This window comes from Schistocerca gregaria, chromosome 1 (assembly GCF_023897955.1).
Source record: "Schistocerca gregaria isolate iqSchGreg1 chromosome 1, iqSchGreg1.2, whole genome shotgun sequence".
NCBI lineage: Eukaryota > Metazoa > Arthropoda > Insecta > Orthoptera > Acrididae > Schistocerca > Schistocerca gregaria.
Genome location: NC_064920.1, coordinates 876,066,375 through 876,082,439, shown reverse-complemented (window position 1 = coordinate 876,082,439; position 16,065 = coordinate 876,066,375).

Genomic DNA, 16,065 nt, shown 5'->3' with positions numbered 1-16,065 from the left:
ATTGGACCCATTTGCACCCCAACAGTTACTGACACTCCAGAGCGGCTACGTCTGAAGCACCACGGAGTGCCAGCACGGTGACCGTCGTTGCTAGTGACGTTGACGCGGCAGTAGAGAGAGGAATGCTTATAATGGTGCGCCCAAAGGCATCAAAGGACACAGTAGTGGCACCATATAGCCATTTCTGGCGCTACATACAGCAACGTATTGGGCACCACCGTATATGGAAGCTCCGGGCAGAGTGTTTGCCATACTGCATTATTCGTAATCGTAATCACACAGGTTCGTCTGTGGTTCGTATGTGGTTGGCATAGCTGGTGAACTGGACTGCATGCTCTACATTTCTGAAGTGTTGAGGCCACTGGCTGTGCTCCATCTTCAGGGTGTTCGAGAAACCTTTCAACAAGATAACATGAGACCGTATATTGCTTATGCTGTCCTGGCATACCTGAATATAGATAGTGTTAGACTGCTGCGAGGGCTAGACAGCTCTAAAGTATCTCAACGGCTGAAAACATCTGGTTAGCTACTTCGACTGATGACTTCTCGCACAGAGCTGAAGCGCGTGGAATGATATACAGGTATCCGGGATCGAAGTTCACTTATACTCGAAGTCCAGTCGGTTTGGATCTATTGCCGATGATAGGGCTGTCACCATCGTGTTCTCAACTTCATCATCTTATAGTTCTACCTCACTGTGCACGCACAATACATGAATTTTAATGGCCAGCAGTGTACATCACTGGGCTACACCAGTTTTTTTTTTCTAGTGAGCTCTCCGATAATTAATTGTTTGTCGGATATTGATTAATGTACTATGTACAATTTCCGTTTGTGAGCAATCGAGGCTGGCAGGTAGCCCAGTACTGTAAATCTTCATCAGAAGTAACAGCTCACGAAGTGCGATAGTGCCACTAATTTTCTGCATGAGCATAAACGACCATGGAAAAATGTAGGGGCAGTCAGCATAATTTTGACCTAATTTGTATTTGGTGGCAGTTTAAATGAGGATAAATGCACCTCACTGTGGGTGAATGAGAAAAGTATTACTGTATAGTAGCAGGCAAAGCGAATGACTTATCACGATTTTTTTGCAGACGTCCAGGATTATTGTTCTAGTTTTTGAGACGTTGTCAGGCTGGATCTAATTCGCACGATGATTAACAACCTAAGCTACAGCCTACGTCTAGCATCTCATTGCTGGTTCCTGGTGGATGCCTCACTGCGGAATGAGTGATCCGTATTAGAAACTGGTGACAAGAACGAATTTTGCAGAGGAATAATCTGATATTTCCTGATAGATTAAAATTCTGTTCCGGTTTAGAGCTCTAGTTCCACCCATACACAACGATCGTATCAACTCGGTTGTAGAAGGTTAACCAGTGACTCTCCTTGCAACGTAAACTCTGGCAGTAGCATTGCCCCAAATTCCAATATCCATAGAATCTTTCCTGCATACGTTGATGAAATAGCATACATGAGAGAAACCCTGTCACAGCGTGTCAGCAACTACCAATAGCTTTTCTCCCTAATGTAATCCCTCATGCTTTTGGAGACTATTCATTTTTATGTAACTTCATGGAAAAATACTGTGGAACTCTTATCGTTCATTGGCAATGTTCTTTTCTCCTGAGTAATCCGTGTGGGAATCTTCATATAGCTTCACAATTTCAGTACTTTCATTGGTAGTTTACAAAAGCGACATAGGCTATCCTGCATCCTTTGCTGTCCAAGTGTTGCTGGAAGAAATGTTATCGCGAAGAAACTACATAGCTATCGCTGAAGCGTGTGGGAAAAGACACATGTATCATGAAAATATTTGTTAACCTCAGTTAATGACTTAAAACAAGCATACGTACACACACACACACACACACACACACACACACACACACACACACACACACACACACACACATACACACCTTTAGCTCCATTGCAAATCATTTAAATAATTGTCAGACATTTTGCATCATTAGATAAGTGAGGAAGCATTTATTTAGAAATGCATTACTCATCACGTTCTGAGTTCATTTGTACTTCATTTGATTATTTAAGAAGAAGAGACAATAAAGGTACAATAAACTTCCAGCTAAAATTACTATTTCATAATCGTTTAGCAAATGATCATCAGTAAGTACAGCATATAGTCAGTACTGTGCAGTGTAGTGAAAGTAAAATTATACTGTCAATACTATGCAGTGTAGTGAAAGGAAAATAATGCTGTCAGTACTGTGCAGTGTAGTGAAAGTAAAATTATGCTGTCTGGAAGGTGTTTCACCTGAGTACAATGTAACAGAACATACCATCAGAAAAGACATAACTGGTTCATATTGTTGATCTCTGCCATTCAGTTTTCTTATAAAAAGTGTCAATGACACTATATACTTTCCGGACTTGAAATAAGGCATCTTGTTAGTTATTTGTCACATGTCTGGAAGATACAGAACATTCTATGACAAAAGAGATATTTGGAATTCTGTTTAAGCTATATTTTCTGAGCTTTCATTGTTTTTGTAAATTTAGAAGGAAATGTTTGAGCAATTTTGAAAATAAATTTTTAAGGAAGTCATTTTCTTCACTTATTGCTTGGTTTTGCGGCTGAATAGCTTAAGCCTTTTGTGCCTTATACATTTAACATATTATTAAAAATAATTTATATCTATAAGTATACGTTAGCCTTCCTCATGTTCGGATGAAGAGTGATGTTATGCGATAGTATAATTTATCGACTAGTTTCTTCTTTGCAAATGCTCCGTACAGAGGTAACAGTATTCTTAAAATTACTAATTTCTGACATTATGTGCCTCAGCTTACTACAATCATCCGTAGTAAATTAAGAGTTGTTACTACAATCATCCGTAGTAAATTAAGAGTATCGATATTTACTACTTGCACGAGATGTAAATATCACACGAGAAAAGACTGCAGGAGAAGGATGCAACAGAACCGTGTACATATGAACGACTACTTATTTTCAGGCGGTCACTGGAATATGGGGACACTGATCTGATGTATTCTTTCATATGTCATTCTGAAATATATTGCCCATGTTTTCGACATTCCTGTGATGACTACCAATGACATAAATTGTATTGACATTGTAAAAGTTCTTACTTCGATGGAAGTATGTCTGTGTACAGAGAAAGCTATATTTCCATTTCCCATGTAAAGGACTGAGTATTGCAGCTAAATTTCCTACTGCGTCAACGTCGACGGTTGTCAGAGTTTTGCATCCAAAGAAACGCGTGCGTAGGCTGTCAGTGATTTAAGAGATGGTTATGATATTAAAATCATTCTGGATACATGGATACATAACACCACTGAATTGCATTTAAAATTCATCAAAGCATAGTAAATACTTTTTAAAATATACTTACTGTTCCTTTCCAACGTCACAATCCTACTGCTTTTAAGGAGAATCCGTCTTTTACAAGGCAATTTCCTTGAAACACTTCGGCCTTACCATTACTCTGATGGTCCCAAAGTAAATATAAAACGAGAAACACACAGCATCTAGGAAATGCAGTGTCGAACTAGATGACTGCAGAAGGGGTCATGAATGCACAGAGGCCTCGACCAAGAGCCGCCTGCACCGGCGCCCGCCCCCTGGCGCTGCAAGTGACAGCACTTATCGAGATTAAATCGATACTTGCGCTGCCTCTGCTGTGCTAACACACCTGTCAACGGCATCGGTAATCACGGGTGCTTCACCCCTGGCCAAGTAATACCGTGACATCTGCGGAAGTCACTTTCCGTTCAGTAAAACGCTGTTGCGAGTCTCATCTAAAATTAAACCCAGCTCGTCATTCAACCGAACACCATTGTTAGTGAAATTGAGAAAGAGTGTCATGCCGAGTTGCAAGGTTTCCCTTGAAAAACACATACAAACAAACACACACACACACACACACACACACACACAGGAAGAGAGAGAGAGAGAGAGAGAGAGAGAGAGAGAGAGAGAGAGAGAGAGATACGCATACGCTTACGTATACGAAGATGCATGCACGCGCGGGTGTTTGAACAGAAAGACAGAGTGAGAAGGAGCGATAAATCGTGGAGAGAGTAGTATTGAAACGCGTACTGAATAGTAGTCATTTTAATGACGTAATAAGAGTTGATATGAGTGAAAAATTGCTACGAGAATTATTTTAAGTTGATCAAGCAAAATCACATTTCATGACTTTGATTCGATTAGAAGAAGGCATAATTTTAATCCCTTGCACAGGGTGACTCCATGTAATTTTAACTAACATTACAATGGAAATCCATATGTGGTACAAATGGCGTTCGAATGTATATACTTTGGCGCACTAGGAGACTTCCCATACTTACAGTCAACTTTTGCCAATGACTGGAAGCTAGTAACAGTTATCAGGAGTGTAAACTGGTGCAACGAAAGGCCACAGTGCTTCTAGGTATGTTTCATCCGTTTTAGGCTTCGGTACTTCAATCTGTTGAAACAGAATCCTTATGGAATAACTTACAATTAGTTGGCTGTAAGCCTGTCTGTGTATTTGCCGGACTGCTAAGAACTGTTTTCCTCAGGAGCAGGTACACATATCAAGCTGAACATACGTCACATGTTGCCGGTTTCGCTATGAATAAGAGGCAACAATTGTCGAAATTCTTGATTCCTGGAGTTAATGAACTGTCTACATGCATAATTAAGCTTGTATGGATCCCTAAGTGCATAAGTCCTACTCGCATTTATCCGTTTTATTTCCTTTTATTTTACAATTCGTTGCTATTTAAGTTAAAGCTGTTCACTACTACTGACAATACTTGGCATCTATTCCTTAATGTACTGCTGAATGCATGGTAATATTTACAGTGTTTAACATAGTGAAACAATATGTCGACACACATAGCAAGTATCAAAATGCAATGAGCAAAACGTTCCTATATCAGAACAGCTTGTAACAGAATACGTAAGTAGAAAACGTTGGATAACCATGAAATTGTTTATGTATTTCGGGCCACTATTGAGGCCTTAATAAGTTGATGCGAAGCGCATCTGGTAACTGCAATTGAAAACATTTCCCGTAATTAGTTGCATATAGACGGTCTTAATCTCGGATCATTAACACATTTTCAGTGTTTGATGAAGTTTGTAGTAAAACGTTACTATTTCTCACAAAAAAACTTAAATAAAAATTACTCTGATGTAATTATAATGTCAGACTATCCTCAGCACGAAGTTTGGTTCGAACGCTGCTGTGTTCTACTAGCCATCGTCCTTTTGGAGTTTAAAAGTACTTTTCCAGCGGTTACAGAGGCACCTATAATTTGATGAAGATTCTGAAATACTCAGAAACTTCGCAGTTTTCATGATAATATATCAGTGAATGAGATGACAGAAATGACAAGTGACAGAAAAGACTCGCGCATTATGCACGTCTCTGCCGCCGACCAACGTCTCTGGCGCATTTGGATCTGTGGCCGCATGCGCAGTTGCCTGGTACACGAGTATAAAGGGACGAAGCGAGCATTGGAGCGGCAGTCTTGCGGCTCACTCTGAAGATGGCTGAACGTTATACAGCCGAAATATTAGAAGAAGAAGGAGAATTCTTGCGGCTGCACACCCGAAACTTAAAGGAACAATACAAAATATGATTTAGAAACGTTTAATTACACTTTTATTGCAACAATAGTCTTCGATGAAACTAGTAACTTCTTTTTTTAACGAATCTAGCACTATCAAGATAACTTGAATAGAATTTTTTGTGTTCTGTCACGCTAAATTTCTGGTTATTTTCGTTTATCGGGACTTCAGATAACACTAAGTTTTTTTCAAGAACAAGCTCTGCTGGGACGCTAATTTTCAGTTGCGAGACAAGAACAGCTATTACAGCAAGTATACGAAACAAAGAAAATCTAAATTTGACACTATTTCCTCTTAAATAAGTTCCTTTAACGGACGAGGAAAATACCTGTAATCTCACTCGGTGGCCCTATCTGATTTTCTGTTAGATTACAGGATCTTGTTACGCAATCACTCCTAGAGTCCAGTTATTTTGACTTAAGCATTTTCTAACTTTGAATCCGAATATAAATCACGCGTATACTTTCACTTCAACACATACACAGTTTATCTAACAACTTCATACTAGTATTCAAGAGTGTTAGGATATACATGATAAATTAATCCGCAAGAAAAAATTGCTTTCAAGAAAAATCCTGTCCAAAATATTTTCATGGAACTACATCTTCCAAACAAATGAAAACATAATTTGTTAATCACACTGCCCGCTATAAATACGATAATATTCAATCTCTAAATAATATTAGTTTCTCAAACGAAGTCAATCTTGGGAATAAATAGCTTAATAACAAATAATTAATGCCTTTCGTATCTTCAATAGAAGACAGTCTTAAACGACGCTCAGCCGCGTGGTTTTAAACCTTGTCGGATTGTATCGCTTTCAATTCACTTCTTATAGTCACCGACCCGCGGCGTAAATAACTCACGAAATCCAATACTATTAAGATAATGGTCTTCAAAAAATCAAACATGATGTTTTTATTCCAGTGCTTCTATGGCATATCAAGGTCAAAAATTTCTCATTTAAAGAGTATAAATCTTTCCCCTAAAATCAGAGCTGAATGTTATTACACACCAACAATACAACCATTACAAATATTTCATAATATTAACTGTTCAATCTCTTATTTTCTGTTCGTAACTGGCAAATGATTCGTGATCTTTCCTTCCGAATAGTATTATTCCGTTTTAGAGTAGTTTTGGCAGCTTTATTTATTTCGTAATTAATAATCGTGTTTTAATATCTTTGATTATTCCACAAGCCTTAACGCTCCTAGCTGTTTCAGCAAATATCACTTATTTAGTAATTATTCTTTATTCAAACTATTTATTTCCATAAAGCTTTTTTTTACATTAAAGGACAGTAGGTCTGTTTCAATTTATTAGTAAGTCGGGTGTGTTTATCTATCACTCTGAACAACAATATTTTATTTTCCTTTCTCAGTACACTAAGTCGATGAAATTTACAAGAGTTGCCAACTCTCTGAAAACCGGACTAAATATCAGAAAAATAAATAAAAATAAACCTCCAAGGATCATCACTACTTAAACTCTAGTACTTGACAGGTCAGCCCAAAGAGTCACTTCAGGCGTTGGACCAATATACGGCGTAAGCTAAAGACATTACTTCAAGCTATTCGTAACTTTCTTTTCACACTGGTTACGTCAGCTGTATTTGCTCAGTCAAATGGGACGGTGGTAACTTGTTCAGTTCCAGAGAATATGAAACTAAATCTTTGAATCTCAGTTGCAAAATTAAACCAATCAGCAACTGTTGTTACCATTTAACGTTCTGCTCAATTATACGTAGTAACGGTATAAAAAAATGTTTGTATGAGATTTACAGATGAATTACTTTTACTGCTTTCGGAGTAGTAGGACCTCCAAACCAAACCAAAACATCATGAAACAAATCAGTTTAACCTCTTCCAACACTCATCAAAAGACCAACAGCAGCTGCAATGCATCCAATATTACTGAATCAATTCACATTAAATTACACTCACGTTAACCTTAGAGCTCGATACCCAAACTTTCTGTACACATTCATGCAAATAATATCTCTCATGGAAAATCTCCCTGCATTGATAGGCTCTTCACTAATCAGCAAGTCATACGTCTCACTTTACCTACCGGATGAGCAGTACTGGAATCTACAGATGGTTGGCGCGCTACCACAATTCCTGAGCCACTTTTCTGACTGTCCGCTACTACTTCCGAACTGCTGACACTCGAGCCAAAACTGAACTGTCGATATCTCATGCTCAAACCGTACTCATTATAAGCTCTATGTTAAGTTCTTCGTATCCATTTTTTCAAGCAAATGAACAGTACTCCCCTCCATCTTTACCATTAAAATTATTGTTTTGTGCAGCCTCCCGCTGGAGCGATTGTTTATTCCTCGCGGTTCTAGGTTGGGCTTTGCCGCAAACCGACCTGTCGCCACCGTACGAATGCGTTACATGGTCTCCATTACTGCAGCATCAAAACTAACACATATAAGAAACACGCAACACACATATCTGAATATAAGACACTTATTGGGATTTAATTCAGTGCGATCGGGGTGACCAGATGGGACGTAAAAATGATCTTGAAAATTTTAGACCCTTGCATCGTCCAAAGCGTGTGTGGTGAGGAATGACATTATTAAAATGTACCCGTATTTCTTATACGTCTTTTTATTTTACATTATGTATTTAACAGCTAATTCGTGAACCGAAATGTCTCACGATACTTCACGCGCTGTGAAGAATTGATATAGGACAGTGTCATACTAATGTTGGGAGGTCAGTTTACGAGATGTTCTGTTGTGCAGGAAAACTTGTTCATTGTGAATCGTGGATCACAGTTCCTCCAATCTGACTATTTCTGAAGTTCTTCAAAAGCCGTTGTGGCTTGATGGGAAAAGTCATTGTGGAAGCCAAATCATTTCTTAAATATAAGATTTCATAAGGTAGGAGTGTTACTGTCCTTCGGATTTCTTACATCGTATTCTCATGTCGATAGACCACTGCAGGTGGTGGTTGGATCTATGATATCAAACGCACATTCAAATTGGAAGAACAGATTTGGCACATTACACTAGCTTCCAGAAGCTGCATTCTGCTGTCAATAAAGACGATGATGGTCGCATTTAAGGCTTTTCAGAATCGCACGTAACTGTGATGAGATCTGTAGAGTTAGTAGATTGGAAATGTGGTAGTGAAGACGCGCTTTGAGTTTATACATGACATGTACGAAAAACAGGGTATGAAATTTGAATGGGAACAGTCGCATCCGCTTGATGGAGGGTCATATTTTAGGATATACGACCAATGTGTGATTGTAGTCTTCAGTGTTAAGACTGGTTTGATGCAACTCTCCACGCTAGTGTGACTTAAGCAAATCTCTTCATATTTACGTAACTACTGTATGCCACAATTACTAAAACCTTGTTGTTGTTGTTGTTGTGGTCTTCAGTCCTGAGACTGGTTTGATGCAGCTCTCCACGCTACCCTATCCTGTGCAAGCTTCTTCATCTCCCAGTACCTACTGCAACCTACATCCTTCTGACTAAAACCTTACTGCATCTAAAGAATTTATACTGCTGTATTCCTGTCATTCCCTGAACGTTTTTGTTCCTCCTTCTTTTGCCAATCATCTGAAGTATTTCTGAACTCATTGTACCTATGTTTGTTCTTCCAGCATCTGTGATTACCTCGTAATAGTTGTACTCGCCGTTTCAACTCAGTACTTCAGCATCTCACTTCCGTCCTTCTTTCGGAGGATTCTCTTAAACTTCAGTCTATTCGTCATCATTACTACATTGTGATCCGAGTTTATATCTTCGGATGAGTACGCTTTACAATGCCCGCCCGGTTACCCTGGCGGTGTAACGCACTGCTTTCCGGGCGGGAAGGCGTGCTGGTCACCGGCACGAATACGCCCGCCGGATTAGTGTCGTAGGTGTGCCGGCCAGTCTGTGGATCGTTGTTAAGGCGGTTTTCCATCTGCCTCGGCGAATGCAGGCTGGTACCCCTTATTTCGCCTCAGTTACATTATGTCGGCGATTGCTGTGCAAACACTTTCTCCACGTACGCGTACACCGTAATTACTCTGCCACGCAAACACTGGGCTTACACTCGTCTGGTGTGAGACGTTCCCGGGGAGGTCCACTGGGGGCCGAACTGCACAGTAACCCTGGGTTCGGTGTGGGCTGGCGGTGGGGTGAGTGGACTATTGTAGCATGTTGTGGGGTTGTGTACCAATGAAGGTTACGGCGGGGACGAAGCCTCTCCGTCGTTTCTAGGTCCCCAGCTCCACACAATACAATACAAGACAATACACATTACAAACCAATATCTGATTTCAGAATCTCTGTCTGACCATGATGTTATACAGCTGGAACCTTCCCGTGTATCCCAACATTCCCCATGTAATACCTCTACCTCTTGTTATTCTTGAACAGAGTACTCGCTGTTACAATCTTAAATGTTTCTTCTCTCTCATTCCTTCTACCACGCCCATATTATCCCGTAACCTTTCCTTCTGTTTGTATCCTTAAACCACTTTCCAATCCCACCATGACTACTAGATTTTACCTAGATTTACGTACTAAATTACCTGTTCAGTAGATACTTTCCTTATCTCTTCGTCTGCTACCTACGACGTTGGATTGTATACCTGGTCTGTCGCAGTCAGCGTTGGTTTTGTGTCGAATCTGATGAGACCAACGCATCACCGAACTGTTAACAGTGGGTCACACTGTACCCTACCTTTCTATTCATGACTATTCCTACCACAGACATATGATTTACTGATGGTAATATTGCCCTATATTCATCTGACCAGAAATAATAGTTTTCTTTCAATTTCACTTCACTGACTACCACTACATCTAGATTGAGCCTTTGTATTTCCCTTCTTAAATTCCTTTAGCTTTCCTAATACTTTCAAAATTTTGACATTCCACGCTCCAACTCGTAGAATATTATCGTTGTTTATTCCATCTTTTTCTCGTGGTCACCTTCCCCTTGGCAGACACCTCATCGAGATCCGAATGGGTAATAATCCAGATCATTTCCCAACAGACATATTACATGTCTTTAATGCAGTAGTTTCCATTCCTTGCTGCATCCTCATTCCGTTGATCTTTGCTGATTCTTCCACGTTTTAGGGACAATTCCCTATCCGAAGAGCAACTGAGTGCTCCGGACCTCTGTCCGCTCCTCCCTCCTCTTCGAGAAGGCCATTGGCACAACGAGGGTGACTGCTCACTCCGTATGTCCTTAGCTGCAATTGCTGATGATTTTTATTCAGAATTTAAATAGTAGATTGGTTAGAACCTGGAATCCAGAATGATTTGATTACTAGCCAACAAGTGTGAGGTCAAGTACACATATAATGACATGTCTGAAATTTAATTTTCGTTATTTGCGCTTCTTTTCCCTTCATAAATTCAACGATAGCAAGGTTTCCATCGAAAAATTGTCCAAGACATGCTCCTTTGCGTAACTAGCAGTAACTAGCAGACTTTGAAAAATATATAAAGTGTTTTTATACTTCGTTCAGTTCCATCGAAAACAGTTGCAGCTGAGTGAAATAAAGCCTGTGGCTTCAGAAATTTTACTTTTCATACCGTGAATTTCTTCACGTGCTGCATGCCTTCAAAATTTAGCCAGAGTGCTTCTTGGTGTATTGTTTTCTATTGTATGTTAACCGGGGACCTAGACACGACGGAGAGGCTCCGTCCCCGCCACAGCCGCAGTGGTCCAGAACCCCACGACGACTACTGCACTCCACATAACCCCTACGCCGCCCCACACCTAACCCAGGGTTATTGTGCGGTTTGGCCGCCAGCGGAACCCCCCCCCCCCCCTCCCCGGGAACGTCTCATACCACACGAGTGTAACCCCAATGTTTGCGTGGCAGAGTAATTACGCTGTACGCGTACGTGGAGAAAGTGTTTGCCCACCAATGGCCGACACAGTGTAGCTGAGACGGAGTAAGGGGAACCAGCCCGCATTCGCCGAGGCGGATGGAAAACCACCTAAAAACCATCCACAGACTGGCTGGCTCAACGGACCTCGACACAAGTCCGCTGGGCCGATTCGTGCCGGGGACCAGGCGCTCCTGCCCGCTCAGGAAAAGCCGTGCGTTAGACTGCTCGTCTAACCGAGCGGGCGCATCTTGGTGTACAGAACAATCTATTCCGTCTGTCGATAGTTGTACTTCTTCGCTCTTTCATTGATAATAAATCTGTAAATTCTTTCTACATGATTTTGTAATATCGTTTCATAACAAATTTACAGTGCCCGTTGTTTATGAGACGACATAGCATCTAATTGAGAAATTTCATTCCTCTCTCCTGACAGTCGCATTTCTTTTTAAAAGCTTGTGACGATAGATCGATAGACTGACTCTTTTGCTACCAAAAGTCACAAAACCTGTGAACGTAGTTTATACCACGAACAAGTAGCGAAGGGTGAACAGCGCTGACACCACGATTCTATCGAACTGAATAGAGTTGTGCTCACTGAAAAGTACCAAACCGCAGTACTGCATGATATGTCGCACGGTACCGAGTACTTTCGGGAAGAAACGGGCAAATCCGTGACAGATCTAGCCTAGGCCGGCACGCGTGAGGTTTGACACGCCGTTCCGGGCCCTGCAGTAAAACATTCTACACTCGACATTCAATTAATAAGAAATCGCTAATAACAATGCGTGCAGCCAATATTTAGCGCTGAAATATTTTTATCGTCAATGATCGGTTACAACGGAGTCTAGCTCTCATTTCGGGGTCCTCTGGAAATGAATTTATTGAAACTTCCTGGCAGATTAAAACTGCGTGCCGTACCAAGACTCGAACTCGCGACCTTTATCTTTCGCGGGCAAATGGTGTACCATCTGAGCGACCCAGGGACGACTCACGAAGCGCGCTCAGGTGGTAGAGCACTTGCCCACGAAAGGCAAAGGTCCCGAGTTCGAGTCTCGGTCGTGCACACTTTTTTAATCTGCCAGGAAGTTTCATATCAGCGCACACTCCGCTACAGAGTGAAAATCTCATCCTACAGTTCTTGAGTCGCACAACCATAAACATAGCCCACTCTATTTACTAAGCGAGACTTTGTCTAGCTAGAGTCTGTCGAAACTGGTCACTGAAACAATAAAAATATTTCAACACCCATTCTTGAATGCTAAAATTGTTATTCAACACCAAATATGAGATCGCTCCGTGCAGCACGTGCAACATAGAAATCGAGTGGTTAGTACAATACAATACAATATTAATTAATGTAAGCATTATAAAATTCTGTTTGGAAGATGCTTAACAGGGAGTTACTTAACAGTCTTGAGGCGACATGCAAAATCCCAAATCAAACAATATTAAAGATTACAAATTATTAGTACACAGTATTTGAAACGACCAGATAATATTAAACGATAAATGAAAGAACGTCTTATGTCACTGAATGATACACGTAGAGTGTAGAATCACAAATTTTTAAAACAAAGCCGCTCTCACAAGCTGCCTACAAGAACCTAGGTCTGGTTCCATTCAGGTCGCCAGAATTAAACAGCGTGATTGCAACAACGGAAATCAGTAAACTTAGCCTTGATTCAAAACTGTGCAATGGTCAGTCAGTTACACATTCTGGTAGAGCACGCACCATAACTTTCATCACTGCAATAAGTATGACATGAGCTGTGGCACGTAGCAAAAACTCGCATTCCGGCTACACAGCCAAAAATAACAGTTGACGTAGAACAGGCCATATCGCCGTATATGGTTGTCTGCAACCAGTCCAGATGGGAAACAATCCACCAGCCGGTGTGGCCGAGCGTCTCTAGGCGCTTCAGTCCGGCACCGCACGACCTCTACGGTCACAGGTTCGAATCCTTCCTCAGGCACGGATGCTTGTAATGTCCTTAGTTAGTTAGGTTCAAATAGTTCTAAGTTCTAAGGGGCTAATGACCTCAGATGTTAAGTCCCGTAGTGCTCAGAGACATTTGAACCATTTGGAAACAATCCACTAGCTCACCCTCACACTTCACTCGCGGACGCTGAAGTGTCTAGTCGTGATGAGAGTTTCGCCTTACCGTCAGACGCCTGAGTGTTCCTTACAGTATCTTAAAGTGTGTGAATACTGGTTTTGCGTTTGGTACGGTTACCTGTAACAGAGTATAACAAAAGTGGTTCAAATGGCTCTGAGCACTATGGGACTTATCATCAGAGGTCATCAGTCCCCTAAAACTTAGAACTACTTCAAGCTAACTAACCTAAGGACATCACACACATCCAAGCTCGGGGCAGGATTTGAACCTGCGACCGTAGCTGTAGCGTGGTTTCAGACTGAAGCGCCTAGAACCGCTTGCCCACAACGGTCGGCTTGACTATAAAATTTGAATTTCCTTATGGTGATCACACGCCCCGCCATGTACAGTGCTGTGTAAGGCGAAGGGAGGAGATTCTTACGCCACTGCAGGTAAACATCGACAAAAATCGGCTACACAGCGCTTTCAACGTGCAGTTCCCTTTCAGCTGCTCCAGGAAATTCAATGGACAACACGATGGATGCTATTAGCTACTCATTAGCAATTGTTAGGGGTGGAATTAGAATACTCCCCGAAAATGCTGAAGTTTTCAGAAGAGAGTCCCTCTGGATTCTCCAGTACGAGACATTAGCGACAAAATCGCGTTAGTCTGGACGTAAGGAATTCGTTCACTGCTGCAGCTAACCAAGTGTCGTCTGCTACTTATGTTGCAAATGTAGCTAGTCGTCTAGTAACAGTAGCTGTTAGTTCGGCTCCCAACCAAAACAATTAGTGTCAACAATCCTCCCATGGGAGTTAAAACTACTCAGCGATCTCGTAATTTCTACAAATTTACAGGTAGTGGTCCGTATATAGTTTTTACGCAAAGTTTGGACAACGGCGTAGGCCGTCTGAACTCTATGGCTGTGGGCAAACTTTTCCATCTTTCCTTGCCAGAGCTCAAAAATGCTGTAATTAATATTTCTTCTGTGGGCAAACTCAAAGTGAAAATCGGATTGGAAACTCCAGATATGGTGAATGTTCTAGCAAATATTAGCATTAAAATCTGAAAAAAACAGTAGTTTCGATTCCCTTTGCTCTCGACAAAATGTGAATAATAATAAAAGTCGATTCAAAACTTGACGAAGTGATATTTTGAAAATTGTGCAATCTGCCTTCCAACTTATACGTGTTAAGAGATTTATTAAGCACAACGTGTGGGATGGTAAAGCGCAAAATGCCAAAGCGCAGACGTCATTGTTAACCTTCGATCCCTAAACTTCACCGGAAGCTGTGTCTCTTTATGGAACTAGATGTCCTGTAGATCTTCATGTGACAATCTTGAGGCAGTTCATTAATTGCCTTCGTTATGGGCACATAAAGAAACAATTTCGTGCCAGATGAGATTCGTGAAATGTAGTGTGCGTCATTACGTAGAATACTACACCTACTCGTATGCTAGCCTACGCGACCGTCACGTTTCTTGCCTGTGCCGATCATTACTGCTCCAACAAATTTCGTCGCCCCAGATTTTAAAAGCATACAACTTTTCCCGCTGCTGCCCACCACAAGCATTCACCGTCTACGCCACGGAAACCCGGACACAAATGTGTTAATGTGCGTCAACAGACGAACCTTACCGTAGGCAGGTGGAAGTAAGCAGACACGGTAAAGTAAGTGAGTGGTCTCATACCGAAGCCTACCTTCTACACCCCACGGAACGTCCAACCATCCGCAAGAATCCCTACCAGATACCGAAAATACCCTTAGTTCAGGTGACGTGTAAAATAATAAATTTTGACATTGTCATCCATCATACGCGACAAAAAAGTGTTACTATCTATTCCGTTATCTGGTACATCATCACTGCCGTCTTTCGTTGTCTCTCTGCCTGAGTTATTAAGCCTATGAAGGTTTTGCAATGGAACGCAAGATCAGCTAACTCCAACACAGAAAGCTTGCTAAAAGATTACTAGTAAGTCATCCTGATATGGGAAAAGTGGTTAAATTATCATCAGACAATTCAATTTAAAAGTTATTTCGTCATAAAGGAGGACCGTCTCAATGGAAAAGGCGGCGCTGCCATATTGGGAAAAAGTTCGCTGCCGCATCAACGTTACCCGCTACCTGTAATAAACAACGACATCGAATAAGTTGCGGTCTCGCGGTTCTAGGCGCGCAGTCCGGAACCGTGCGACTGCTACGGTCGCAGGTTCGAATCCTGCCTCGGGCATGGATGTGTGTGATGTCCTTAGGTTAGTTAGGTTTAAGTAGTTCTAAGTTCTAGGGGACTAATGACCACAGCAGTTGAGTCCCATAGTGCTCAGAGCCATTTTTTTTTGAATAAGTTGCCGTATCACCAGAACACAATTGTGTCGCCGTATAGGGTGATTGCATGGTGATATTACAAACTTTCAGGGATGATGGAGAGGGGTAAATATGTCATCAATATGAGGTAAGGGTTCCTTGTCCGGAAACGACCTAGTCGAAAGTCATAT